At 38.6% G+C, this 9,715-nt stretch overlaps 1 protein-coding gene across 3 annotated transcripts in view; it reads right to left on the reverse strand.

Moving 5' to 3' along the window:
* Positions 1-9,424, reverse strand: part of LOC133519296 (protein shifted) — a 27,083-nt gene extending 17,659 nt beyond the window's left edge. For 2 of the 3 annotated variants that reach the window (XM_061853324.1, XM_061853321.1), the window contains exon 1: positions 9,102-9,424. The gene's annotated coding sequence lies outside the window, so the exon portion shown is untranslated. Of the gene's footprint in view, positions 1-6,961; positions 7,544-9,101 lie in introns of those variants that run through there. The other variant, XM_061853322.1, reaches the window with a different exon arrangement.
* Between the last annotated feature and the right edge of the window lie 291 nt (positions 9,425-9,715).

Genomic DNA, 9,715 nt, shown 5'->3' on the forward strand with positions numbered 1-9,715 from the left:
GACCGGACATACAATAGGTGCACTTAAATCTAGCCTGTCAAAATTAGATTACGCCCACAAATAACAATTCCGATAGTGAACAATACGAGGCGTAACGGCTGTATAATTTGTCTGTCAACTGTACAAAACTCGGACGCACAAAAAACGAAGGAAAAAAGGTTAAAAAGGTAAAATTATCACGTTTAATATAATTGATTGCGGCCGTTTGGGACGTGCTGCTTACAGGGCAGCGTGAGAACCGTCGGGGAGTGGGCCCAGCGAGCGTGTCTCGCAACAGTAGGGCTGTGGTTCTGTAGGCGTGTATACTTCTTTTTTTTTCAAACATGCCATGAAATGTTGATGTCATGTTCCTTAGGCTGCGAAGTATGACGTTTCAGGTGCGGCTAGGACAAGAGGTCGTTAATGGAATTTCATAATACATTTTTTAGTTTCCATTTCACATAAATTTGTGGCACAGGCATCATGACATTCTGCCACTTTGCGTATTAAAAAAATTTATAACAATGAAAAGTGTTAATTCTAAAGGTTCATTCAGAAACGTGCTTTCGTCCTTTTTTGAAGTAACTTTATAATAAATATAAATGTATGAAGTATCTGTTTTCTATTAAAACCGAGTTAAATAGCGAAATATTAATATACACGCGTTGGTTTTAGTTTTTGTCTTGTTTACTTATAATTTCTTTAAAAATAAAACTTTGATTTTTTGCATTGCATGTTTGAGAAAAGCACTATACACACTTCGGCGGGAAATATGGGGTTGACCGCTTCAGACCGTATCCGTCTATGTCTTCGGCCGGCAACCCCTTTCGTCGAAATTGCTGACCATAACCACACCTAGTTGAAAAACCCGATGTTTTTATTTACAACCTACCGTCTCTAATATAAATATAAAATTGTCTGCGGTCACAAAACACTTGGCCCAAAACCTCAAAGGTTCGCCAAAATAACGGGACCCAAAAAACGGACAACTTCATTAAATATCCCTGTCAGAACGTAATGTCTACTAGTTTTTTTCTCGCTCCCGCTGTCAAATTATACTTACAAAAGGTGTTAACAAAAAAGAAGACGTACCAATACTCACCCCCGACTATAGCGAGAAAAAGAAGCAAGCGTCTATATGACCTATGTGTAATTGCGACGTTCTTCCCTTGAGACGAAGACTGTGGTTACGTTAACATTGGGCCAAGTGAAAACGACCCTTACCTCCGTTGACTTAAAATATACGGTCACGATTCCAATAGTTCTAAACGACGGGACGGCAACCGTCTATAATCTATAATAATTTTCTTGGACATGGTAAATTCATCTATCATTGGAAACAAGTTTTAACTATGTTTATTTAGTTTCGTATGTTTTGTTTTGACTGAGATAATATTTTATCACGTATTCGCCTATGATTTCTAATATAACTTCGTTCGTAACTTGTTCGGCGTTTTCTGACTTCGATTGATAAATAAAATGGTGCGAAAGTTTGACCGGAGCGATTGACCGGATTAGCGAAGTCACCGTTTCACCAAGGGCATAAAGCCTACAAGTGGCAATTCTCAATAGAATTTCTATGTCGTTACGTTTTTTGGAAAATAGTGGAAATTGAAATAAGCGCATCTTTACATTGTTTAAATTTATCGTGGGATCTTCAGCTCACAGAGCCACCAGTATTCTGTTGTAGTTTGGGCGATTTTTCGCAACTCTACGACCACTATTAAATATTATTGTCTTCTAGTACCCACAACACAAGCCTTTTCAATCAATCAATCAATCACATCATTTATTTGTTAGAATACAAATAAAAATACAAATAATATATATACATAAAAATCTTATATTGAGATTATTAAGTCGATTTGTGTAAGAAATATCTATTGTCCCATAATAGGTATTTTTATATCAGCGCCACATTGCTCCGCCAGCTCCACACTGTTATTTTTATTTCACAATTCGTTAACCTTATTGCAAAGACATAAGGTTCACCACTGGTCAGTATTTCTAGTACAATATGTATCTTAAGCTGACATGAATAACGTGTAATGTTTTGTATTGGTTTAATGATAAACCGTGTATGTCATTGGCACGGTCTCGTTAATTGGGGGTTATCGGGACATCCGTATGAAATTAATAATGATTGCTTATTTTATTACAACAACACGTGTTTATCTATATGTAGCCCCACATTTGACTCGTGTTTTGGTACAGATGTGTAAGTAAGTAGGTAAATAAATATGTAGGTATATTTTATTATTGTACGTGAACGAGCGAGATACCGTTTGATGTTGTTTATATCGCGGGATAAATATTATGTAGGATATCTACCAAAGATTAATTTTAATTTGTTAATAATAAGTATAGTCGAGCGCCGGGCTCATAAGACTTTTTGGCGATGACCCATCTATCAAGTCAAAATTACAGAGCCTTGAGCATCGCCGTCGAGTCGCTAGCCTATCGGTGTTCTATCGGATACATTTCGGCGAGTGCGCACAGGAACTGCACGATCTGATCCCACCTTCCCCTTTCCATCATCGGACATTCAGGTGTCCAGCGAATGCACCAGTTCGGGGTAAACATTCCATTTGTTCGCACTAAACGGTTTGCCTCCTCTTTTTTGGTACGGACGGCTAAAGAATGGAATGCGCTCCCGCCATCTGTATTCCCTGATAAATATGACCTCGGTCTCTTTAAAGCAAGAGTGAATAGGCTACTACTGAACCGGTGAGCTCCATCTTAGGCCCTGTCTTCACTTTCCATCAGGTGTGACTAGAGCCAATCTCCGATGACTCAATCGGCGATGAGTTTTTAATAAAATAAAAAATAATTTGATTCTTGTGTATTCTCATTTATAAACTGAAATAGATGTCATATGAGAAAGAAAAAGTGACCAAAGCCTCCAGTGCCCAGGACTGGAATCGAACCAGCGTCGTCTGCAATCGCGCGGAAGATGCCTAAAATCGCTCGGCCGTATATATAAACTCTCAAAATAGGTACCGAATATAACACTAAGTTTTATTGAGCTTAGTTACTGTGGAACTATATAGATCGATTTGGGTAAAGATGTTTCCTTGGTCCCATAATTATTTAGTCGTTATGAACAAAATAAGTAGGTATGCCAGCGACTTTATTTTTTTGTATAATGTGTAACCTCCTCGGGGTCACGACCTTACGCGATGTTTTAAGATTTCGTTTAGTTAATTTTTAGCTTATTTTATTAAGTGTTAAAATGGAAATCTTTTCATTTATAAATACTTATATGAATATTTTGTATTCCTTAGGTAGGTATGTAATATTGGTAAGCAGTGTTGCATTTGAAATATCATAAAAAAAGAGGTACCTAGTATTTATGTTGAGAAAAATGAACTAGAGGATAAGTATAATCAACTAGTAGACAAAGTGCCAATAATATGTACTACCTTTGGCAGAAAAAACAAATTAGGTACTTCTCACAAAGACTAGGCACACCGGCTGCGTGTGCGTAATCGTGCACGTGCGCAAAAATGTTTAAGCCGCGCACGCACGCAAGCGGTGTGCCTTCTCTCATAACATAAGTATCTGTATATTACAACGAGCACGTGCACGTGCACGTCTACGCACACGCACCCGGTGTGCACAGGCCTCGTAATGAATTACTCCGCATGGTCGATTTCCACACGATTTAACAAAATTTTGTATCTTTTTAAAGGATATACCCACGCGTTACCCAAATTTTAACATAATATACGAATATAATAGAACACTTTACAAAGGTTAAGTAAGGGCGTAAAGTTAAGTTACGTAAGGAGGGTGCTAGTTTACGTACTTAAAGGATTTCTTAAAGCTGTGAACAGCACGGCTACCACGAGTTGACGTTAGCGAAAGCGGAAACTCGATCGCGCTGATGGATTGGTGCGATAAAGAGTTCGATCGAGTTCACACAGTCTCTAACGTAAATATCAAGGGTTAACCCGTGGTACGGCTACAGAAGCGAGTATTAAGGAATAGAAATCGAAAAGCTCCATAAAAAGTGGCAACATTTTTAAAGACCACTTCTGTATCCGCGTAGCAACAGATGCAATTGGCTTAATTGCAAGTGAAATAATGGACCGTGGGGTTCTTAAACACCGGCTGCATGCAAACCCGACGGTTATTTATACACCACTTTACCAATTCGCAGCCGTCAATTTGATGGCGAGACAAATTGAACGCGGGCTCGGTTTTAATTTGCGGGCTTAAATGGGATGGGTGGGTACTTACAGTTGCAATCATATATATCCGAGCGGCAAAGGTGAAGGTGCTCAGAAATATTTGAACACGCACTCTAGCGCCTTGACAATAGAGGCGTGTTCAGATATTTGTAAGCATCTTAGCCGCTCCGAGATATCTGATGGTGACTGTCTGTACCACAGACCTGTCAGACGCTTAGCAACGCTCTGATCGTCGTCGGTGGACCATATGTATTGGAGATAAGTAGGATTTACGAATTTTAAGTTAAAACACTGTGGACCATGGCTAAGGTGGGAAAAACCCAGCCAACTTTTTTATTAGTATACAAAATCAATGTTTTCTTACACTATTAGCACGAGCACATGAATATAATGAGCAAATAAAAGTCTGACATGCGGCAGCATTCAGACCAAGAACGAAATATATGCACTTTATATTTTATCCTGTGCGAGAACATCCATAATAAATTATGCAACATTCGTCCCAACGCATGTAAATTCAGTGACGTCTAAAATTTACTTTGAAATGTGAATCTCCTCTTCTTCCTCGCGTTGTCCCGGCATTTTGCCACGGCTCATGGGAGCCTGGGGTCCGCTTGACTTTGAAATGTGAATCTATTGACTATGAATTCTGGACCTTATAAGGAACTTTCATAGGACTTGGATTGAAAGATACAATTTGTTGAGTTTAATGCATCAAAAGAATAAGGAACGGGATTCTCATATTTCTCATAAGCTAGTTCTTGTTATATTGGATCATTTACCCATTCTAAACAAACAAACAAACAATAATTTATTTGCAGAAAAAGGGTAAAGATTACATGTGTTAGTGTAAAAGAAATACGTTTCACCTTTTCCAACTGTTTTAAACAGTATGCAAATACAGAGGGTATTCATTAGAATTTAAATACTCAGGATAACATTAGAGTAACATAACATCAGTAAAAAAAAAAGAGGCAGTAATATAGAGAGTAAGAATCAGTTGGAATCTAAATCATTGTTTTCTTTAGAAAGAACTTGTAGTCTAATACGTTCACAGAACATATCCTCTACTTGCCTCTACGTAAGAATCAATTTTAGCTTGCCTGCTGATATTGATGCGTAGCGCCACAGTGTGTTTTGACTCATTTTCTATTACTCATATATTATAGTTTTTACCCGACTGCCAAAGAAGGGAGGGTAATGTTTTTTTCTAACCAAAGTGGGTCTTCAGGTTCACCTGAACCCAGCGTAGTGTGACCCAATCTAGCTATAATGTAGATGTAGCTTTAATCGCGTACCTTAAAAACTAAAAAAAAATGTAAAAGGAACAACGATAGAAATAGAGGTTTAGAAGAGATATTGATGAATTTAGAATTTTTTAATGTGTACTGTAAGGAATACTTCATCCTAAATAGGGGGAAATTATAAAGTTATATTAAGTTGACAATATTGTAAACACCCTTATAATGGAACAAGCACCAGTAATGGAATGGTATAGACAAATCCTGTAAAACAAGTATTTACCATCAGTTTTTAATCGCTGGCAACATTTTACCATAAACAAGAGCCAAAGAGCTGCTGAAGTTTAATTTTTCATCGATATTTGTTAGTTTGAAAATTAATGGCGCCATACATCCCATGATTGGTGCCGTTAACAAAGCAATTCTATTAACTCTACCTAATACTTACGTTTTCGAAATCTGTACCCCTAGTGTAATTTTAGTCGATAGCGAAACGTGACGTACGCGTTTGCGTTAAGTCTCATTTTGTATGGGTTTTTGAACAGCGCGCCAAGCGGGACGTTTTGGAAAGTCAAAAATCTCATACAAAATGACACTTAACGCAAACGCGTACGTCACGTTTCGCTGTCGAAAATATTTACACTAGGGGTACTGAACACTGTAGCAATTGGTTCCTTTTAGGGTAGTTATATTTCATTTATTGACAAATAATTATAGTTTTACAATTACGGTGACCAAGTATCCCCCAGGGTGAAGTCGTACCTACCGGTTTAGGGTCAGACGGAGTCATGGTTTTGTGCGAACTTGCACGTCACAGAACGGTCGGATTCCCGCAACGGGCAAAAATAAACGAGCAGGCGCATCCTGCCCTGCGATAACGGGCGAATGACCCATTGCGGTTTCGCGAACTAATACCTAAGCCAGGGATGCAATACCTAACTATAAAAGGAACTGGTTGAAAGCAGTATTCTTGTTACAATCTTTGAAATAGTATTGACCCTATCTAGGATCAATTTTAAAATTAGCTAGATTAGAACATAGTGAAAAAACATTGTTCATAATTAGCCCATCTGTCCCCAGTTACTCCACCTGTCCACGGTTGCCTCACTTGATGGTATTTTGCCAAATGCAATTATAATTTTGACAATGCAAATTAGTGATTTTGCTCATACCTCACTGATGAACCAGAGTAGGTAGATTTTTAAGTTCAAGAGCACATGCTCTTCCACTTGATATTCTTGATAATTTTAGAATTTTAGACCCAAAGGAGCCAGAGATGCTATACCCGAGGATAAAAGGCATATTTTTCCAAATTCAATTATGATTTGGACTTTGTGGTTTTGCTCATACCTGGCCAGTAGGTAGATTTTGCTCTTCTTGCCAATCTAACCAATATGCTCTTCCACTTGATATTCTTCAATCTTGATAAATTATAGAATTCAGATATAATGTAGGATCTAGGAGACTGCACCGTCTGCACCAGACACCTCATTTTGGTTAGGATAAAATGCAGAAAGGGGGTCAAAAGTTTGGCTGTTCCTTACTTACTTTTGAGCTGCAATCCATACGGGTTAACTCGGTTGTATCCTAGTTTGGAGCGGGCTGGGTTTTTAAAAGAGTTTACTTTTAAATAAAGAAAACCTTTGCCAGAGAAAAACACGATTTCACGAAGTTTTACAACTTTTAGTACCTACGCGCAGTCCGACCGACGTCGGCAACTTAGTTGAAGGTAGCCCTACCAAAGTTTATATTTAGAACACATAGCCTTGATTTATAATGATTTAAGCACAAAACCTAGGTTTACAGATACCTACAAATCAATAAGTAGTGCGTTTTACTTCGTACTCCTAGCCGTGAAGCTCGTAAATCTTTCCGGAATTGATGAACGGCTGAGCGAGTCCACTTTACCTGTAAATCCAGCTATATAAAATGAAATGCTCGTGGAAAACACGTCTAACCATTTAAAGCAGATCCGCTTGAGCAACTTGGGATCTACTTTTACACTAGCTAAGTATCTCCCTACGATTGACGAATATGTAAATACTTTCATAAGCACTATTTTTATTTTATTTTTTAGTTTTAATCCTATCGATAATATTAACTATATTAAGTTCGCCTGCAAGGTTCACGACACTCAATTTAGCCTTTTATCAAAGACTAGTTAATTTGGAAACACGGGAGTAGTTAATTTGGAAACTGATCGGTCGTATAAAACCAATTAAAGAAAAGGTGCAGGACGCCTGAGGCAATTAATTCCAGTGCTGGTAGGCACCGTAAAGCGATGAAACAAAAGGTGGTGCACCTCTGGCGCACTTGTTAAGCTAACCAACCGAGTCGGGAACAGGTACGTGGGGAAAAGGAAAAAAACTGCTGACGACCGCTGCGCCGGACTAAAGACCGGTATGCGCGCGCGACTGATCGCGCCCTATCGCTCACCGTGACTAATTTGTCGCACAAAAGCCGTACCTTATAGTTAGTAACTACTTATACAAATCGTGTATTGATAGATTTGCATAATGATTGACTAGTTGAATGCATTAGTGGAATACTAAATTAAAATCGTTTTGAACCGTTTATCTCAGAACAAAATTACGTGGAGAAAAGCTAGATTTTCCTGAACGCCGAGTTTCAGTTGTGCTAAGACCAATTTAGGGTCGGCAACGCGCATGTCTCCTCTGGAGTTGCAGGCGTACATAGGCTACGGAGACTGCTTACCATCAGGCGGTCCGTATGCTTATTTGCCACCGACGTAGTATTAAAAAAAACCAAGGCGGCATGCTATTTGGTAACAATCAGCCAACGAAACGATATTTAATAGCGATATAGTTGTTTTTTCATTTCTCATACTCTGAAAGTGGGTCATTGTTGTTTATGAAGTGTGCAGGAAGTGATACATTTCTGCTCTAGAGTACTTTCCTATTACGTTTTTTCAGTTTTTTATTACGATAAGCAATTATGTTTTAAATGGATTTGTTGTACAATTTCCATTCTGATATTTAACTCCCCATTCCATAAATAAGTAATGAATGGTATAAAAAAGTTTATACTTGGTTATGTTTTTTTAAACACGCACTCTTTAATTTAACTTGGGTGAAAGGCATCATTTCTACCTCAAACTACCTCGACTGGGATGGGTGCATTTCATACTTTGGTTAACAATCTACTATTGTAATTGTGATCAATTAGGGCACTTGCGATTAATTCGGAAAAAGATTAAAAATCCTACCTCAATTGGATATTATCATTCATGTATCTATAAAAAATATTACGAACATCGACATACATACAAAATAATCCTGCTTATCATCCTCTTCTGTCTGATGTTATCCTCTGCGAATCGCCCACGAATAGCCGGCCTTAGCTAAGCCCATGCAGCGAGTACTTAACATATGATCCCATACTTAGCCCCTATTAATAACGCCTGCTGTTTGCTGCCAGATACCACTGTTTACCTTCGCGCCTTAATCGCCCGTCGCCCGACCCGACCCATAACACCTTTTTTAGAAAAAAAAAAGTTCTAACAGAATAACAACTCATTTAAAGACGCTATAATGGAAATCTATTTTAGGAACTATCATGTCATTGATAATGATAAGCCACTAGGTTAACGTCTATTGCTAAACTTATGATAAGTAACTTCAATTAAAGCGCAAATAGTCTATAGACCGTTATTTATAATCAGATTTACCTCGTGTAGGATCTCACAAATGCATGAGGACAATCGATCCTTGTGACTCCTTTATTGATCAGCGTTCGTTTGATCAGGCCATAAGTACGTGTAAATCGATCGAAGATGCGCTCGTATCGATCAAACAATTAACTTAAAGTGGGATCAACGATCTTTATTAACGATCAGTTTTCGCGAGCGCAATAGCCGCTCCACTGTTCTTTGTCCACACGATTAACTATTGAAGTCCACACCTCACATAATCACGATTCCACGGCACTTGCGAACACTGGACGAACCGGACGCGTGCGCAGCCCCCGCCGGTCAGACACAGACTGCAGTATTTTGGGTCTTAACCAGGCGATCATTCCACTTTATTACACGTTATTAAACTCGAGATACGAAGGAATTTAGACTCTCTGCACTGAAATCATAAGAAATAACCAATCGGTGCGGGAAACTCCTTGTACGTTCCCTTAAGTTCACGATGTCGCGAGATGCAGAACCCAGCTGTGGACCGGTCATCGTTGGTTAATTATTATTTTATTGTTCGTGTTGGTTAGTTTGGGCGATCCCGTCGCGTAAGCCGGGAGCGACTAGTTTTTGCATGGCTTTGTGTTTCGACTCAATAGGCT

The sequence above is a fragment of the Cydia pomonella genome, chromosome 6 (assembly GCF_033807575.1).
Source record: "Cydia pomonella isolate Wapato2018A chromosome 6, ilCydPomo1, whole genome shotgun sequence".
NCBI lineage: Eukaryota > Metazoa > Arthropoda > Insecta > Lepidoptera > Tortricidae > Cydia > Cydia pomonella.